Source organism: Drosophila arizonae, chromosome 3 (assembly GCF_054131065.1).
Source record: "Drosophila arizonae isolate 15081-1271.41 chromosome 3, UAZ_ARI_1.0, whole genome shotgun sequence".
Lineage (NCBI taxonomy): Eukaryota > Metazoa > Arthropoda > Insecta > Diptera > Drosophilidae > Drosophila > Drosophila arizonae.
This window is the reverse complement of record NC_142923.1, coordinates 1,430,966-1,451,598: the sequence shown is the minus strand read 5'-3', so window position 1 is coordinate 1,451,598 and position 20,633 is coordinate 1,430,966. Positions and strand designations below refer to the sequence as shown.

Genomic DNA, 20,633 nt, shown 5'->3' with positions numbered 1-20,633 from the left:
GACGCTCATTCAGTTTTTTGCGCTCAGCGCTCGTTGTACGGAACCGAAAGATTCGTCGTTGTCGCCAACTCGAAAGCTCGATCAAAAAATAATTTATATATATATATATATATGTGTGTGTGTATATATGCATATGTATATATAAAAACATAAAAAAAATTTACAATTTACAACAAGCTGCGGCGGCAGCTTGTCATAACTTGATCTAACTCGTTAAGGCAGACCCAGCACATAAATCTGCATATCTGGCCAACGTCTATATAGATACACACACACACATGTGTACATAGATAGATGTGTGTGTATATAAATTTAAACCTCTTTTTTTTTGGGCTGTAATATTTCGCTTGCTGTAAATAAAGTTAAAGCTGTGCAGCAGCAACAACAACAACAACAACAACAACAGCAGCAGCAGCCGCAGTCACAGCCCCAGCAGCAGCAGCAGCAGCAGCAGCAGCTATTGTAGATAGCAGCTGAGCTCAAGAACTGTAAACAACTTCCAAGACTCGAAAGCTCCCTCGACCCCGACCACGCCCCACCAGCCCGCGCCTCCTCGCCTCGCCTCGTCGCCGCGTCGCGTTAGTTCCGCGATTGTGAGCGTCGCTCAATGCCGATACCGATAACGATAGCGCAATCGATTACTCTGCGCGTGTGTGTATTAATGTGTGTTTGTGTGTGTGTGTGCAGCCCTCTGCCATTAGCCATTTGAGCCAAAAAGCCCACTGTGCAGGCAACATGTGAAGTGCAAGTGTTGTAGAAATATTAAGCATGCATTGATAGCAGATATGTATATGTATATGTGTGCATCTATAGCATATATCTGCAGCAGTTTCGGAGCAGTTATCGATAACAGCATTCTATGCGCATGTGTGTCCAGCCGAATATAATGTATGCAACGTTCGTGAATTGCCAGAATTGGTTGTTGTTGCACTTGCAGCCAAAGGATTTGTGGATTTTGAAGCGTTTCTAAGACGTGCAGCAGGTGCACCAGGTAAGATCGCACTCTCTACATAGCTGTGTATTATATATTATTATCGTGCGGTATGTGTATATCATATATTTGTATTATATTGCCAAGCTGCTTGTATATCTGTATAATGCGCATACGACATGGTGGCTGCGTATCTAATTTGCATATCCATCTTACGTTAGGTGAAACCCTTGACTTTTCATTTCGTGAACAAAGAAACAGCTGTTGCAATGTTTAGCAAACGTTTTAATCTTTTACGGAGCATCAGCTCAGCGTAGAGCATTCGAAACGAGCTAAGAATTTTGCCAAAGCTTTGATTTATGCCAAAAAATCGGACTTCTTACCCACAGTGCAAAAGTCTGTAGGAAAAGTGTTTAACATTTGTTCCGATTTACTAAGATTTATTGTCAGTGCCTAGAACTGGTTTTCTGTTACTTTCTACAACAACTATATATGTGAATATATACAATCGTATTATATATATTCATATAAAATATTGCATATTATCATATATGCATGTATGGATGTACATATTTTTATTTGGTGTTTGATATATTTATTTTAGTTCTTAGGATTTCTATAAAGTCAGATTCAAGGCTGAGCATCATCATATTTTTTTGTTTGTTTGAATCTGCAATTATTTGAAAATCTAGTTGCTTGTCTTTTCTATATTAAATATTATGTATATTATGCAAGCAAGATACTAAAATATTTTTTTCCATTATTTATAAAGCAAAATAAAAAAACTTTTAGTTTTCTTTAAAATTGACATTTAATTTTTTTTTTTTTAATATATATATATTTTTTAAAATATTAAATTCTAAATTCCTTTTAAAAATAAAAAAAACTTTCTTTTCTTCACTATATGAAGGATAAAACTCTATTTCTATTTTAATTAATTCAATACCATTCGTATAAGTTCGTTTTCCTTGAGAGAGAGAGAGAGATAGAAACAGATATACGAAATGTGTCCAGAATTAATTTGTAATATTTAAATACAAATATTGCAAAGTTTATTGAAATAAATTTTTATAATTTCGAATTGGTATTTCAAGTTCCGGGCTTTGATTGATGTTCCGAAATATCATAAATTTGCAACTTGGATTTGTATATATAAATTAAATACGAAATCGGAATATACTTAAGAACTAGCAGCTCTCAGAAATGCTTTTAGCAGAAACTTGTATTGAGTATGTTGCTTAATTGTTTTTGGAATTCCGTTAAAAGGGATTTTATTTATTACTTAATCGCTTTGTGGTTTTGTAAATCAAGTGTCATAAGCGAGCTGCATATTCATAAAGTGCGACATTCCTCAATTGTCAATTGGCCAATTGTTAGTTGAGAGGGCGATTGCTAACTGGGCTGGGTCTATGTAGAGCTCTTACACTGGGGGACTGGGCACGTAGGTAACGATCGGCCCTAGCCAGATAGTGTCAGACGGTGTCGTAGTGTTCGATAGACGCGATAATTTATGACGCTATTTGGTTAATTGAATAATTGCATGTGACTGGCTGGCGTTTGGGCGTGTGTGTTTATTGGTTTATTGTAAATCGGTTTATTTATGGATTTGCCAACGCCTCGAGAGAGAGAGAGAGAGAGAGAGAGAGAGAGAGAGAGAGAGAGGGAGAGATCAAAGCCCCAACTGTCTCTCGATTAGCATTGCATAAGCCAGCTAGCCCAGCCAGCCCCGCTCCGCTCAGCTCCGACATCGGGCCATGGGCCATGCTCCACATTTTGTCGACTCACTGAATCGATGGCCCTATCGTATTACCCCGATATTTGCGATGCTAATCGCTGTACGCCTTTGACATTTATTAAGTGCTCTTTCATTTATAACTGTCATTATGCATAAAGAGAGACGGACAGAGACGCAGAGACAGAACGAGAGCGAGAGAGAGAGCGCGAGAGAATTTGTTTGCTGGCTTTGATTATTTGGCCAACAGAGATAGAGAGAGGGAGAAAAAATACGCACACATTTTTAGAAACTTGTTGGCTTAGGTGTGAAATTGATAGCCACAAATGAAGCTGACGCGTAGAAGAAGAAGGAGGAGGAGAAGCAGGAGGAGGAGGAGGTGGAGGAGGAGGCGGCAGCGACGTGAGGTGCTGGGAGGTAGGAAACTCCGCAAACCTGATAACAAACTAAGCAGCAACAACAAGTGGCAAGCGGCAACAACGAAGGTCTTCCACTTTCTGAAATTCGACAAAAACAACAACAACAACAGCCACGAAAACTAAAAAAAAGAAACAACAACAAAATTGTGAAGCGGGTTTCTCGCTCTGAATTGTGGCTCGAATTGTTGATGTGGCTCAGGCAAATCACAAGGCGATGCGATGCTATGCGATGCGATGTGGTGCGATGTGGTGCGGCTACTGCGAGTTACTCCGCTGCTGCGGCTGCTGCTGCCTCTGATAACAACAAGCCAGCAATGCGGCAATAATTTGCTGCAGCTGTAAGTGGCTACTGGTCATCAGCAACAGCAGCAGCAGCGGCAACAGCAGCAGCAGCGGCAGCAGCAGCAGCAGCAGCAGTAACTGGCTTAGGCCAGTCCAACATTTTATCAAAAGTGGAGGCATTAGCTGCCCCACACGCAAACTGGTCACACTGCACACACACACACACACACACCTGCTCACACATGCACACCTGTGACGAGCTAGAGAGACAGGCGCACAGCGGCAACAGCTTCCAATAGTTTCACTTATTTTTACACACATTTTCTTAACGATAAAATAAATTCCACAAGCAGATGCGGCTACCGCAGCCAACCAAGCCGAAACTGGCCTGCACCAACACCGACAACAGCAACAACAGCAACACCAGCAACAACAACAACAACAACAACTTTTGCTATCACGTTTCCATGCAATGCAAAAAAACAAAATAAGATTTTTGCAAGTTGCATGCCGCATGTACTTGAATTAAGCAAGCCTCGCCTGGCTTAGGGCTGAGCAGGCGCGGGTGTTGCCAGTGCGATTTCATTTATTGCTCCACATCTATATATAAATTGTATGTATGCATGTGTCACACAAGTGAACTGGCACTAGTTCCGGTTGAAAGTGCTGAGAAAATGGTCGAGTTCGACTGGAAATTGTGGGGCAGTGCATAAGGTGGCAACGCTACAGCAGCTTTTTATTTATCTTTGATAAAAATTCTCTCAGAGCGATTTAACTAAATTATACTACATGATAAACATAATATATACATAATATTTACTATATCATATTATTATCCATATAATTATTCAAAAAGTCGTATATGGAAAAATATTCCACAAAATTATTTCTTAAAGGACTACAGAATCGTTTAAGATATAAGGTGGCAACGCTCAAGCAATTATTATATTCTGTATATGTTTGCATATGTATGCATGAGGGTACAGCACTGTATTATTTCATTTTAGCTATTCATATATAAAATATACATATCTCATCGATTGATAAACTAAATGGTGATAATTCCCTTTAAAAGTATCGAAAAACACTTCAGTTTTAACGCACACATACATATGTATATCCCAGAATCATAGACCAAAGTATATGATACAAATGACATAAAGTGGCAACGCTGCCCCACAATTGGGTCACAATTGATAGGGACTAGTGCGAAAAGTGTTGTGAAACTCTTGAAGTGCTGTGAAACGTATCTCTGACAAGTGATTCACTTGCTGATTCACTCGGCTCGACAAGTCAAGTCATATCTGCTGTATTTCAACGACCTTCTGCATATAAGTAAATAGCACTGCTAATTAATGCAAAATTTACACACACGATAAACCTAAACTTAGATATAAGAATCGAATAGAATTTCGACTGAGTGAAGGTCGTTTGCCTCTAAGACATTTAGTTCCTCAAAAGCGTGATCTTTTAGCATCAAAACTTTCAAAGTTGAATTTGTGAACAAGTCGATATCTAGTTTTTTATAGAGAATATACGCATATGTATAAATAGTATAATGGATTTTCCATTTCTTAGTTACTCGGATTTATTATTAGAGAATTTCCCATATAAGTCGCCTTTGTTATTCGTGTCATAACATAACAACTCAGATATCAATTGTTTGTATGTAACTATGTAACTATGTTTCATAGAAATTAAGAGTCGTCTTCTTAAAATAACTATCATACTTGTATTTAAACTGAGACTCGGAATGTGGGATTGAGTAACTCGATATTTGATAAGTTCTTTTAAAAAAATTTGTTTAAAGAAGTTTCTAGATATCTATGATTAAGTGCAACGATCTCTGTGTTATTAGACGTTAGATTATACAAATGCCGTCAAAGAACTTTTTCGACAGTCTGTCCCACTGGAGGTTCTATAAGATTTATGACAACTTTTAGCATTACCAGCAGCCAAGTTATCATTTTATCATTATATAAAGTAGATCCTCATTCTCTCATAATTTGATATCTTAGAACTCATTCCTAACTTAATCGATTTTTAATTGATAATATATAATTAATTTCCATATACATATCTATATATTCTAATCTTAATCAAACTTCCGTAATTTTCCGCTCCCTTCTATAGATTATTGATTTGCTAGTTACCAGGTCATATAATGCACGCTAATCACACAGTTACAGTTACTATCTAAAATTGTGGCTGCACTAACGGTGCCAATGTTCTTCTTCATCATCATTATCGTCATCATCATCATCTTCTACTTAGCTAATAGCAGCTCAGATTCCAAACCTCAACCTCAAGCCAATGTGGCTGTAGCAAGCGAATGGCCTTCGAGTGTTTCACTCGCGCTCGCGTTCGTTTTCCTGTCGCCTGTCGATTATCATACTTATATATACATATATATTATATATAGATATAGTATATATGTATATGTAAGTAGTACAAACTACGCTGAACTAAATTCAGCCACGAAGAAAGAAATGTAACTGTGGCAACTGAGGTGCAGGGGGCAGAGGAGCAGCTGGACAGAGCAGACGGGGCATTGGAAACTTTGAGGGTCCACTGTGGAGGCTGTGCTGATTAAGTGTCGCCTGCTTCTAACTATTCAGAGAGTCAGCCAAAGAGCGAGAGAGAGCGAGAGAGAGAGACTAGGAGAGCGAGTGAGAGTTTAGTTTTTATCAATTTGCTGCGGTTTTTTATAAAGCGAATTTCAAGTTCGTTATACGAAATCGCAGTCAACAGCTGATTTTGATAGTTGTTCTAGCATAGCGTATAGATAGACTTTCAGCGTATACTGTGTGTATATATGTATGTGGTATAACAGTAAATGTAAATTGTGTCTCCATTTGAAGCTTATCGAAATGAACGCGCGCAAAAAATAATGCATAAATAAATAATTAATAAGAAGTATACAAATACATACATATGCATATACATAAAAATATATACATATGTGTATGCATGTATGCGTGTGTGCCAAGTGATTTGAACTTTGAAGGCAAGACAAGTTGAGTTTGAGTTATGAATTTATCTAAAATCACAGCATGTAGTCGCTATCGATGTTGTTGTTGTTGTTGTTGTTGTTGCTGTTGTTCCCATTGCCCCGGCTACATTTGACAAGTGGTTTGGCCCAAGTGTCAGACATGATAAATCATATTTGTATATATAATAGATGCAGACGTACACCAGTCTATCTGCATATCAATATGATCGCCATGGCGCGGAGAAATGGCACAAGCGAACGCAACGCCCAACTGACCCAAAACTATATCAAGTTCATATTAAGCATACGCAGCGTATACGTTCAAGAATTTATTCTAGATAAAATAAAAAGAACTAGTTTGCTTGACAACTGATGTTCTTATATATATTACATTCTTTTTTATTTACTTTTAATTGACTGCCAAATAATTTGTCACCTTGAGCTGAGTTCATTCAGCCGCAGTGACAAAATATGTGAGCACATCATTAAAGCCATTAAATGTGAACAAAAGCACTTAACAGCTTTTATCGTTGTTATTATATAATTGTTCGCGAGACACAACACATTCTTCAATTCAAATCTAAGTATATATATATATATTTTATTTTTTTCATTTTTATGTGAGTTTATAAATATATTTAACAATAATTTAAAATTTCTATTAGTTACGTATGTTTAAAAAAAATAAGTTAATTTTTAAATATTTATTTTTTAGTATTATTTCTATTTTTATTGGTTGCTAAATTATTTACATGTATACATATTTTTTTTTAATTTTTAAATATGTTTTATGTTGATTATAAAAGTTTTTAATATTTATGAATCTATTAAAATTTAGATCATTAATTTAAAAATTTACCTTTCAAAAAAATTCTGATGCTTTCATTTTATTTATTAAATATACATAGAATTTTTTTAAGACAGCTATAAAAAAATACCTAAAAATAAATAATATTTTAGAACGTAAAGGAAATACATTAAAATAAATTAGTAAAAAACGAAAAAGTGTTTAAAACCAATTTTAAAACATTTGTTCATATTAAAAATATATTAGCATATTTATAGCACAAATCAATGTTAATTTCTTCAGCTGCGCTGCTAGACAGCTTTTCAGTTTCATTCTATTACAATTTTTAACATCTCTCGATAAATAATCAATAACATGCCTTAGACAATTAGCACAAAAACTCAAAAAAAAAAAAAAAAAAAAAAAAAGAAAAAAAAAAATCAAAAATAAATAAATAGAAAGAAAAACGAGCTCTTCATTTGCTTCATATATTGGATTACAAGAAATCGACTTTGAAAACACGTTTACAAGCAGCTTGAGTTGTTGTTGTTGTTGTTGTTATTGTAAGTGACAGCGTTACAGTTTATAAAGCGTAACCCTCACAGTTAGTTAGATACGCCAGTTCGAACCACTTTCGGTTGGATTTAAAGAGTTGAAACTAGGTTTTCGGAAATGAGAAAATGACAGTCATATTTATTTTCAATGCGACCACAAATAAATAAATCAAATATCATGTTTTTGCTATAAAATTGAAACTAAAATAATATATTTTATGGAAACTATTAAATGGAATATGCAGAAAGAGTTTCAGTATAAGAAGCTGCAGCATGAATTTCATTATTGTAATTATCATAATTACCAGCCCCTCTCCATCTCTCTGTCTTACTCACTCACGCATATACAATGTGAGTGTGAGTGCGAGTGCGAGTGTGAGTGTGAGTGTGCGTGACAAGTCAACATCCTTTGGTGCATTCACTCATCGAGAGGAGAGCAAAGCTCTAAAACGTTCCATTTTCGTTGATGCAAATCGCTTATCAAGACAAGAAAGTGCCACGCACAGCCTCCACTCCACTACGTGTGTGTGTGTGTGTGCGTGTGTATGTATGTGTGTGAGTGACTAAGTTAGTGACACACGTTGCAGCCACTGAGAGCTATCACTGCAGTTGAGTTCAGCGCCAGCCTCGCAGTCTCCCGCCGGCGACGAAGACGAAACTGCAACTTGGCCCCTGATAAGATGCCGATGCCAGCGTCGCTGCCGGCGACGCTGCTGCAGTCGACGTCAGCGTTGTCGCTGCAAAAGGTCTTCTTTGTTGCCCAGCGAGATGAAAAAGCAGCACGAGGTTTGTTGAGGCGGCGCCGTTTGCAGCAGCAATTTACAAAAACAACTGCGACCACTATGCATATAGCAACAACAACAACAACGAGCGGCATCGACAACGACAACGACTACTCCACAACAACAACAACAGCAACAACAACGACGTTGATTGCCCCGGAATGCCGTCAAACAGGTTAAAAATGTAGGTAGAAATTCAATTAAAAATTGGTTATTTATTTATTTAGCTTGCAACGAGTAGTAGAGCTACCCGCTCCCCAGCTCCCCAGCTACCCAGCTCCCCAGCTCTCGCCTCGTCTCCCTAACCCACCCTGCTCAAGCTCCTTCCTTTAGCATAATCTAACTAATTTAATTAAATTTCATTTATGTGTCGCCTGTCAAAAACAAAACGCTAAACTCACGACTGTCAATCAAATGGCGAATTTGAAAGTGAAAACTTCGTCCACCCCAAGTCAACCCCTGCCCCTGCCCCTACCCCCACCTCTGTCTCACGGCGTGTGCTAAACTGTATATGAATGTTGACTACGAATATGAATATTCATAGTGCCTGTAGAGTGCAGTCGAGTTGGGCTGCAACTGCAGTCAACAGTTCGTTTTGCCAAAGAAAATGCAATAAAAACTAATGTGGCAGCAAATTTGCATGGAAATCAATCAAAGTGTGTGGCGGGGCGAATGCGAGGGAGGAGTCGACTGACAAGTACCCTGTAATAGGAAAGACATTTATATGACAATAGCTAGCTAATATGAAAGTCATAAAATGGCAACAAATACTATATGTTAGTTAACATTATAGAGACATGTTAATAACAGCATTTTGCAGCTGAATAACATTTATAGAGTAAATCCGCAGCTGATAGGTATTTAATTGCTAAAAAAAATATTCATTACTTATTTTATACATTTTAAAAATATATAAATAATAATATGAAAAATAAAAATAATATTTAATATAATAATTTATGAAATGAAAAAATTATCTTTTATTTATTTTAGTATATTTCTAAAAATAAATGCTAGATTTTGCGCTTTTTAAATATATACTCAAATATAAATAAATAGCTCGAAATATTTGAAGAGTATTCAAGTATGCAATAAATTTAAATATTTACATAAATCAATAAAATTTAAAATGAATAAAGAATTTTTATTATATTACTCGCTCGAGCGACAGCTTTGAAGAATGTCGTTTAGGAATCTTTATGGATATAAACAAGTTGAGTGAGCGCAGCTACCCCATGGACTGGATTATAAAAAAATAAATGTGAACAATTTATAAGCACTTGCACCAGTTAAATCCGATTGCATTTGCTTCTATATTAATGCACATTTTGCTGGTGAACCGCAAAAAGTTAATTTTAGCATTGCTATAAATAAAATACCTTTGCGTCCCACTAACAAATGATCAAGCGATCGAGCAAATGAGCGAGCGAGTGAGCGAGCGAGCCTTATACGATACGATACGATACGATACGTAAGCCCAGATATAGTTACCACCCAGACCCGACTGGCTGGCTAACTGGTTGCCATCTCCCTCGCTCTATCGGTCTGTCCCTCTCGCTTGCCAACTGATATTTATTTGATGGATCGTTGCAATTTGTGGCCGTGACATGCATGATAAAGATACTAATACGATCGATTTGAAGATCAGCTAAAGCGGCTGCCGTTCATCAGCCCGAAGGAAGCTGTCAGCCAACTTCTGTGCAGAAGAACCTTGTTCCACAAATCGAAGAAGAAGAAGAAGAAGCAGCAACAGCAGCAGAAGAAGAGAGTGTGTGCTCAGTGAAAACGAAAATAAAAATTCCTACTCACAATTTCAGCTGAAAATCATTTGTGTTTATCCATTCGGCAAATACAATATTGTATTATGGCCAATTGCAAGAGAAATTTGCCTTCCAGGAAGCCATTCATACTATCTTGATGGAAAACTTTTAGAGTACATCTAGCTGGCGAATTTTACGATATGCGGGGTTTTCTTTCCAATTCGCAAAATGAAAATATTGATTAAATGTACGAAATCCAATTCAATGAACTACGATGACAAGCACTTTTCCTTAGCGGTAAAAATTGTGAAATCAAAAGTACTTTGAAAATATGGCAATAAATATGTGGATGAAGGCATGAAACTCTACGATTTATAGCAAAAATCTGTTGATTTTATAGCACATTCTAGAAGCGAAAAATTATTAATTTAAGATGAAATTTTTGAAGTTGGAAATATAATAATTCTCTATATTTTCTGGTAAATTTATATGTTATTAAAATTGAGCTGAAGGTTGATATTAATAATAGAATTAAACAAATAAAAATTCTTGAATATATAATTACATAAATTAAATCTATGGTTAAACAGAAAAACATGAAATAATATCTGAAAAAACCAAGCCAACTAAGTATAGAACACTTTTTATAGCTATTATATCGACACACCATCTACATGGTTCAGTGAAGGTTTTTCGCCCAGGTAAATGAACTTTTGGCCAGCTGTGCCGCGTGCTCCAGCCATGACCACCAAATGGAACTATTATATCGGGCGAACCAAAAGTTCACCTTGGAATTTTCATGCAACTTTCAGGTGTAAATTAATTGAGTCATAAAAGTCAATTTCGAGCCAAACAAAATAAAACGCAGCACAAGAAACTTAAACTGAATTTATATATTTACATACATATCTATAAATATATTTTTGATGAATAAATAATTTTATTCTTTTCTCTTATCACTCGAAATAAAAATAAAAAATAAAGTGGCCCATATAAATAAATAAAAATAAATATATTATAGCTGATTTCTGATTTTCTTATCACTCGAAATAAGAAGAAGAAGAATTATTAAATATTATTATTAAATATTCGACTGTGCTTTCGGGCAGTGTATTGGAAATGTGGCAAATCGTTTATGACCTTATAGCTGGATGCTGGCTCTCTCAGTTGGCTGGCCATTAAAAACTTATCGATGGCCAAATTCACGGATAAATTATAATAATTGAAATATGTACTTTGAAATGTTAATTGCGCTATGCGATTTGCGCTTGTTAATGCTAATCGCCAAACATAAATTCAGGCCATAAAACACGCAGCTTCCCAAACCAGATCGATCGATATAACTATATATGCATACATATGTAGAATATATATAAGAAAGCTTTTGCCGGCCGGCAAGGCGCGCATATGTATGCAATATGTTTTTTCTTTTTTTTTTCTTTTTTGCTTTTTGGTCAAGGTTAGTGTCGAAGCGAGAAGCGAGAAGCGAGAGCAAACAGCTTTTAATTTCCATGAGCGCGTTTTCGGTGGGGCAACAAATCAAAAAACAGAATACGAAAAGTTTGCATTTAGAGGAGCTAAATATTTAGACAGAGAACCGTTTACAGGTGGCCAAGTGGCCAAGTGGCAAGTGGCAAGTGGCAAGTGGCTGGCAAACTTGCAACATCATCATTATGTAGACACATACAGACACAAGTGTGTGTCTCTGCCTCTGCCTCTGGCCGTCCAGCTGGGCAGTGGTCAAGGTTAAGCAAACGAGCCACAGCAGCTGTATCTTTGTATCTGTATCTGTATCTGTTGCTGTGGATGTATCTGCATCTGTATCTGCTCGCTGCGCCGCAGGACATCATCAACGAGCCGCTGTTCGACAGGCGCGCGCACTTTTAACGATTTCGACACAAAAATTATTTTGCTTTCTGCGCTGCTCATTAATTCGTTTCGATTAAAAATTGATTTTTTCTCGACTTTTGCTTTTTTTTTTTTGTTTGTTTTTTTTTTTTTTGCATCATTCTGCAGCTTGTTGTGCATAAAAATCACAGCAAGAGCTCAGCGCTATATAGCTATATAGACAGACGTACTTACATATCAATTTATACATATATATTTATATTGTTTTATCTACATATATATATACATGTGTCTGTGTGTGTGTCTGTGTGTTTGTGCCTGGCGTTTTTGTCTAGCGGTAGAAAAACAAGTTGCTGTTGATTCGAGTAGCTCTGAAATTTTTATGGCTGCCCTCCCCTCCGCCTCCTCGCCACTCCACACACTGCCTGCCCCGTCCTGCCCACCCCGCCGCGCCCCCTGTTGGCTTCGCTTTGTTTATGTTTTAAGTACGCTATGTGCAATTCTTTTGGCAGTTCGGTTTGTTTATTGGAAGACCGCCGCAGACTTCCCTGTTTGCCACTTGTTCGAACGATTTTGACTTTATTACATATTCTTATTTTCATTTTCATTTTTTTTTCGCTCAGTCTGCTTCCACTTATGTTTTCCCTTTTGTTGTTTGCCGTTTGCTTGTAATTGTATATGTATGTACAATTCGAAAAAGATATACATATATATGCTCATAATATGGCAACACACTTATCCATTACTGCAGCTAATTAGTTTATAATTTGGACTAAATATAGTCATGTAGACTATCAACGACTAAAAATATTCACACAGTAGATACATATGTCTATGCCTCAAAGGCGGCATGGCAAATCGAAAATATACAACAATATATTTTACACTGTTTTCGAGTCTTCGGACATTGAATAGTATTTTGATCTTAGAGTTCTGTAGGCTTATTAGGTTTTGTTTTTTGTAGACTTATAAATTATATGATAATATATTTAATATATTTAACAGTGTTTGGAACCTAAGAAACTCTCGCATTTTGTATTTCTTTCTAAAATTTGCGGTCAGATCTTTAAATAATTTTCTAGACTAATTTTGGGATTCCGAATAAAATAAATACTAAATTTTAGACAGCTAAATTTATAAACAAAACTTAATATGATATTATAAACATGATTTTGGATTTTCTTTTCACTTTGTATATATAGAAAATTAAGATGAGCAAGATATAATTTCAAATTAGTATATACGATATGTGTGATTATATTACATCGAAACCGATGTTATCGATAAGTTATGAGAGTAGACCAAACAAGCTACACAAGTCAGGAATATGAAGGTATATCTGGTAAAATTCAAAGATTACAATGGAATAGAGGTAATTATTATACCCTGAACCCATTGAAAATGGGAAATCAGGGTATAATGGTTTTGTGAAAAGTATGTAACAGGCAGAAGGAATCATCGCAGACCCCATAAAGTATATATATTCTTGATCAGGACGACGAGCTGAGTCGATATAGCCCTGTCCGTCTGTCCGTCCGTCCGTCCGTCCGTCCGTCCGTCCGTCCGTCCGTATGAGCAAAAGGATCTCAGAAGATATAAGAGCTAGAGAGCTGAAATTTGGCAAGCATACTCGTGTATACCATAGGCAGTACAAGTTTGCTTTATTTTTTCGATAACTCATCCGATAACTTTTTTATCGAGAATAATCGAAAAATCGACAATGTTTTTTCAGCTTATTTTGAACACTTTTAGACCTGGAGACTTCAAATTTGCGTTGTATATAAAGTTAATGGATACAAAGATTTTGTAATTTACAGATTTTGGATACCACGCCCCCTTCGCCCCCAATTTGTAAAAAACGCATTTCAAGTACTAGAGACTTGTGCTTTGAAATGTACACACATTTAAGCCATATGATTACGCTCTAAAAGTTTCATTAAGATCGTATGTCTACAAAAGAAATTATTCAACAAATAAATTCTCGTTATATTGCCCACACTGCAGTGCAGCCCAAGCGCAGCCGCTGCTAGCTGCGCAGTTTGCAAAGCGCGTGCTTATACGTGCATGTGTATGTATGTGTGCATAAAAGAAGTCCAGAATGATTAGAATATCAGTTTGGAGGGTTCAGGGTATCTCCTAGTCGAGCAGTCTCGACTGGAGCCTTCTTACTTGTTTTTAACATTTTTTGTCGACATTTTATTTTATAAATTACAAATAAAACATACATACATAGAAATGGATCATGCAAATATTAAATATTTAAATACTTTTAAAAATAACTGAAAAAATTTATTAAAAAATTATATCTACAAGATTTACTCTAGACTTGACCTATAAAACAAAAATAATTTTAGATGCTTCTGGAGTCTATGAGTGAAATATTTATGCCGAAAGAAAATCTATGCAAACATAATAAATATTTGTTTAGTTGAGATCTTAAATTTCTAGAAGATTTAGATTTCTCAACAATTTTTTAAACCATTTTTTGTGTGTGTTTGTTTGTGGACTTCAGATTTTATTTTTTGGTCCGTGGAATTCTTAAACAAGATTTGGCAATGTGTGTAGCACACGCCTCTATCCAAGACTTCTGGGCACTCTCTCACGTAGGCATTGCAAAAATTTAGCAATGATTTTTTTTTTTTTTTTCTGTTTGTATTTAGATTTTTTTCTTCTTTTTTGATGTGAGGAAATTAATTTCACAAGTAGCTGTGAGTATGCAAAATTGAGTGCGATTTGTAGGTGGGTGTAGCTGCTGCTCTTCTTTTTTATTTTCGGGTGTGCTTTGCGGAAAAACTGGCAATGCGTTAATATAATTAATATTGCCTGTTCTCAGAACCTGCTCAGTAAACAAACAGCGTTGTCTACGTGTCCCAGTCTAAGAATTTAGAATTTTGAATGTTTCAAATATTTTGGTTGCTTTTCAGGCGAAGTTGTCGAGTGAATTGATGTTTTGTATTCACTAGAAATCGATCAAGTGGGCAACAAGACGTGGGTGGAGCACTTCAGAACTATTTATTTGACAGATATGAGCGATAAAGATTATTTGGAGCTGCCTTAGCTATGCATAAATTAATATCGAAATGAGGCAGATAGAATCGTAGAACTAACAAGTTGAGTGCCTGTTGAGAATTCCACACAAAGTTCAAAGTTCAGATTCATTCATGATTTTTCTCTGTTAAAAAAGTGTTGCGAATTTTGATTTGCGATTATTATAATATTTAATTCAATTTATCAATTTAACTGTAGCCTTATATGTTTTGAATATATTATTATTTTATATTTTATAATTTAAATTGAATTCGATATTGTCTAAGCTGAAGCAGAATGAGCTACTATTGCCCATTTCTATCAATCGGAAGTCAACTTATCACTCTGTCATTTCAAAATCTTCCTCATTATACCCTGAACCCATTGAAAATGGGAAATCAGGGTATAATGGTTTTGTTAAAAGTATGTAACAGGCAGAAGGAGGCGTGGCAGACCCCACAAAGTATATATATTCTTGATCAGGGCGACGAGCTGAGTCGATTTGGCCCTGTCCGTCTGTCTGTCCGTCCGTCCGTCCGTCCGTCCGTCCGTCCGTCCGTCCGTCCGTCCGTCCGTCCGTCCGTCCGTATGTATGAACGCGTCGATTTCAGAAGATATAAGAGCTAGAGACTTCAAATTTTTTTTAAAATGTCCGTAATTACAGCGCGCATATCAAGTTTATCATTAAAAATCGATAACTCATCCCGATCTTTTTTTATCGATAAAAAACCTTATCGAAAACCAGTTATAAAATTATATCTTCTACACCCTTATTGCTAGAGTCTCCAAATTTTTAATGTATGCTTATATGCAATTTATACAATTTCGGTTTTTGTTAAAATTTACCCGCCACCCTTAAATTCACCCCCTCACCCTCACTTTTGTAAAAAGCGTATTTCAAATACTAGAGACTTGGGCTTTGGAATATACACACATATTCACCATATGATTACGCTCTAAAAGTTTCATTAAGATCGTATGTCTACAAAAGAAATTATTTAACAAATAAATTATCATAATATTGCCCACACTGCAGCGCAGCCCAAGCGCAGTCGCTGCTTACTGCGCAGTTAGCAGAGCGCAGGCTTATGCGTGCGTGTGGATGCATGTATATGTATGTGTGCATAAAAGAAGTGCAGAATGATTAGAATATCAGCTTGGAGGGTTCAGGGTATCTCGTAGTCGAGCAGTCTCGACTGGAGCTATCTTACTTGTTTTGAAATCAATTCAGTCGGACAACTATCATGGCCAAGTTGTTTGTACAAAGTCCATTGATGACAGAAACCCTCTTCTCACCACGAAAAGAAAGTCAAAAGCCAAAGTGTTGGCCACTTACTTAGAGCCGTCGATCCGCACTCAAAGGCCGATCGATTGGCATAACAAATATCACGCATACGCCGCATCTGCCGGCACACACACTTTCGACAAACACACGGCCCAAATGCATTTAAAAGCTCATTACCAATGCTAATTGAGTGGAGGCTGCAGCCAAAACTGATGCATTTTTTACACACTTCTTCTCGAGTTCATTTCGCCTTGCTCGAACGGGCCCCGCTCAGTGTTTGTTATTATCCAAGTGGCCACACGTTAGCCGGCCGCGTCTTACATAAATTATTAACAGCTAAAAGCAAATAAATAAACAAACAACGACCAGAAGCAGCAGCAGCAGCAGCAGCAGCGGCAGTCGCACTTCTGGGCCATCGTTGCTCATTGGCAACGGCAGCTAAAGCTGTCATCATTCATAAGCGAACGTGGCCAAAGTTCGGGCACTGGCCCTGGCATTGGCCAGCACAGAGATTATTGCTATGGCTGCCAATGCAATGCAATGCTCCTCCACGACTTAACAGCAAATCACTAAACATTCTCAAATATTTTGCTGCGGCAAAACTACAAAACATACGCACGTCTCCAGCACCAGAGCCTTGACAAAAGAAATGAACTGTTTTAAAGTGCTCCCATAGCAGCAGCAGCAGCAGCAGCAGCACCAACAGCAACAACAGCAACAGCAACAACAAACAATAAAACCAGCGGAAAACTACAAAACCCAAATTGAAAAATCATCAACCTCATCAGCTTCAGCTGCCCTCGGGCGCTACTGCCTTCTGGCTACTACCTTCTGGGCAGCAGCTTCTGGCCGGGTCAATATTTGGCTAAGAAATTTTTCACATTACCAGCAAGGCGAGAGGAGTTGAGCGTCTTGTTGAATATACCCTATCGCTGGTGTATGCATGACGGGGTATATTAACTGATCGATGAGGCCGACAACACTTTGAAATGAGCAGAATGAGGAATGTTTTATTGGCATGAAATGAAACATTGTTATAATTAAATATTGTTTTAATTATATAAATCACTTTGAATTATTATTGATGTACTAAATCCATTGAAAATGGGAAAAACATCTGTCCGTCTGTCCATCTCTATTTATGAATGAATGTATTTATGAATGAATGTGAGTTAGAGGCTTGAAATATTTTAGAAAAAGTTGTAATAAAATCTAATGTAAATTATTTAATCATTATTTTAATTATGTTGTTAAATTTATTATGTTCTACCTACCATTTATAGATCATGCTCTTAGAGTCTCATAGTTGCGCATTTAATTTCAGGTATATTTAATAAATTTCTTCATATTTTTTGTACAGTTGAGTCGTTCTACATACAAAATCACAAAATCGAAAAAAAAGCGATCCTCTTGAAAAAAAAATCGTTCTCGATAATTCTCTCTAATTGGAATTTCTGTGTAAATCGAAAATTAAAAAAATGATCTCCTTGTCCCTTCGAATTATCGGGACACGACTGTACTACAGTTTTCTCCCTGCAAATTTCGGAGATCTTGATATAATATGCTTCGAAAATATGTTTCTTCCATTTTAAGAAATTTTAATTTTTAATACAATTCTTTGTACAGAGACAAATTTGCAATTTTCTCATATTTTCAAGGGCTGCCTGAACATAGATAAAAAAAAAATTGAAAAATGATTAAATATTATAAATAAAATATATAAATATTTACCACAAACTTGTCATATGAATTGGAAGCTTCTTTATTTCTTCATATATCATCCTCTCTTACATACATGCATATATTCCAGGGTATTTGTTGATCGAGCTTGCTTGGAGTTCTGCTGCGCTCTTGTTAGGCTGCGCCTTGGTGTGTCTCGCATGTTGAGTGAAATGTTAGCAATACACACACATGTACACACGCATTACTTGCTCACACACACACACATACACGCATACACGCATACATGCACACTTGCCTTGTAGCCTAGCATTGTTTGCATAGCATCGAGCTCGACTCCGTTGCCCCGATCTTGGACAGCCTCTGGTCAACGTTTTGTTTGATGTCGGCCTCGTTAAGAGCCAACGAAGCCAACGAGTTGTGGCCATGTTAAATGTTGTTGTTGCTGTTGTTGTAGCTGTTGCCTGCGCTGTTTGCTCGATGAACAGTTGAACGCTGTTGTTGCTTGTTGACGTTGTTGTTGTTGCCGTTGTTGTTGTTGTTGCCTTTGCTGCCGCTTACTTTGCATTAAGTTATTTTCATTTTCAATAGGCCATGGCTAGGAGGCTGACGGGCGGCAACTCCTCCAGTAGCAGCAGCAGCTCCTCTCTCGATTTGCTCCTCTTTCCTTTCTGCTATTCTACTCCTATCTAAAACGAAAAACGAAAAAAAAAGAAACCAAAACATAACTAAAACTCCGTAAGCCTCCTGGCATGGAGTGTTTTCTTTCGTTGGCGCATTCGAGTGCTCTCCAAACTGTTGAACTTCACTTGTTTTCTCCAGCTATTAAGCCACTTGAGCGTTCCATCTTTCTCACAAATAGTTGCCTTGGGCCTATAAGACAAATTTTTCTCTTTCCTGTAAATTTTTACATATAAATTTTTTTTTTTTTTTGTAATCTTTTCGGGCACGACCAACAGCGTTTTCACGGGAATTATGCAAATTTGGTCTGGTCGGCGGGTCGATGAGCGTGTGATTTATGCCTATAAATCGCTCTATCTGCTACTTCTGATTGCATAATTAATGATTCAGGCTCAAGAGCGAGCAGCAGCAGCAGCATCTCCAGACGCTGCTCTGTGTGGGAAAAGTCTCTCTCAAGTATCGAGCACTTCTTGTGTGAGAGTGTGCGTGTGTGTGTGTGTGTGTGTGTGCGTGTGTGTGTGTATCTAGAAGTTGCCCGCACTCGCATTTGTTTATTTATCTTTGGCTAAGCGCTCTCATCATGTAGCAAAGTTGCAAAAATTGATTTGGCCAAAGGCACACACACACACACACACACACGCACAACAAATCAGCGCAATTATCAAAAATTTTCTATCAGCTGCTGCTGGCCAAACCATAAATTACCAATTAAATGAGCTTGTGCTGAGAAAAAAAAAAAACACACACACACACACACACACACACAAAAAAAACACCAAATTTTCTAACTAAATATTGAAACGCAAAAAGCCAAATTAACCAAAAGAATACAAATGCGTTTTTGGCTGGAGCAAACACATAAACACACACATACAGTAACACAGCGTTACAGTGGGTCAGAAAAATATACATACGTCGCAATTGAGAAATGCGCATTTTATGTTTGATGCATCGCGTTTAAATTGGCTCTCATTAGCTCTCGCTCAGATCGTTAAGAGAGATTATATAGGTTTCAGGCTGATGGAAATTGATTTATGTTCCAATAATTATTAAATGCAAATACCCTGGAAATATTCATATGTGCATGCTGATCGATTTATATAGTATAAGTCGATTTAACAAAATTCATTATGCATTAATGATGGTATAATAAAAATTCGATATTCGATAGAGAGCTTAGTTTCTAGGGGTAAATAGAATAGAATAATTATACTGAGAATGTTCAATTGAAATATTGGACGTAAATACTTCAAGATTAACAGTTGACGTAAGTTGACCCACAAAGAATTCAGCATCTAATTGGGGAAAGTTATTTTGTAATGTATGTGCAGTCACTGTCTTCATAGTACTCCGTTTTCTTTATTCTCTATTTGCCTTTATCATTCTTACGATATCTATCTTCTTCTTCAATCTACCTATTTGCCTATATCTCTGACTTTTGCGCGCTTTCTCTCTTAATCTGTCTCCTTCCCTAGACTTACTTGAATTTTCTTCTCTCTTTCTTTCGCTGTGTCACTCTCTCTTCTTTCTCTCTCTCTTCTTTCTCTCTCTCTCTCTCGCTCTCTCTCTCTCTCTCTCTCTCTCTCTCTCTCTCTCTCTCTCTCTCTCTCTCTCTCTCTTGACATTCTCTGGCCTCCGTCTCTCTAAATCTCTCTCTAGTTTCCTGTCTCAATCTCTTCCACTCTCTCCCTCTCGCTCATTCACTTTGGTTCTATTGTCTATTGTCATTCTCCAGCCACCTTCACTCTGTCTTTCTCTCTTTCTCGTTGCCACTGTATCTCTATCTCTTGCTATATATTTACATATATTCTTCTTCTCTCTCTTGAGCTTTCCTGCTTCTGTATCTCTCACTATATCAGTTCAATTTTTCTCA

General features: G+C 36.8%; 1 protein-coding gene across 1 annotated transcript in view; it reads left to right on the top strand.

The window, feature by feature from the left end:
- The window catches only part of dpp (decapentaplegic morphogen), a 51,188-nt gene continuing 30,555 nt past the window's right edge, over positions 1-20,633 (top strand). The window contains exon 1 of the mRNA XM_018004752.2: positions 1-991. The gene's annotated coding sequence lies outside the window, so the exon portion shown is untranslated. The remainder of the gene's footprint in view (positions 992-20,633) is intronic.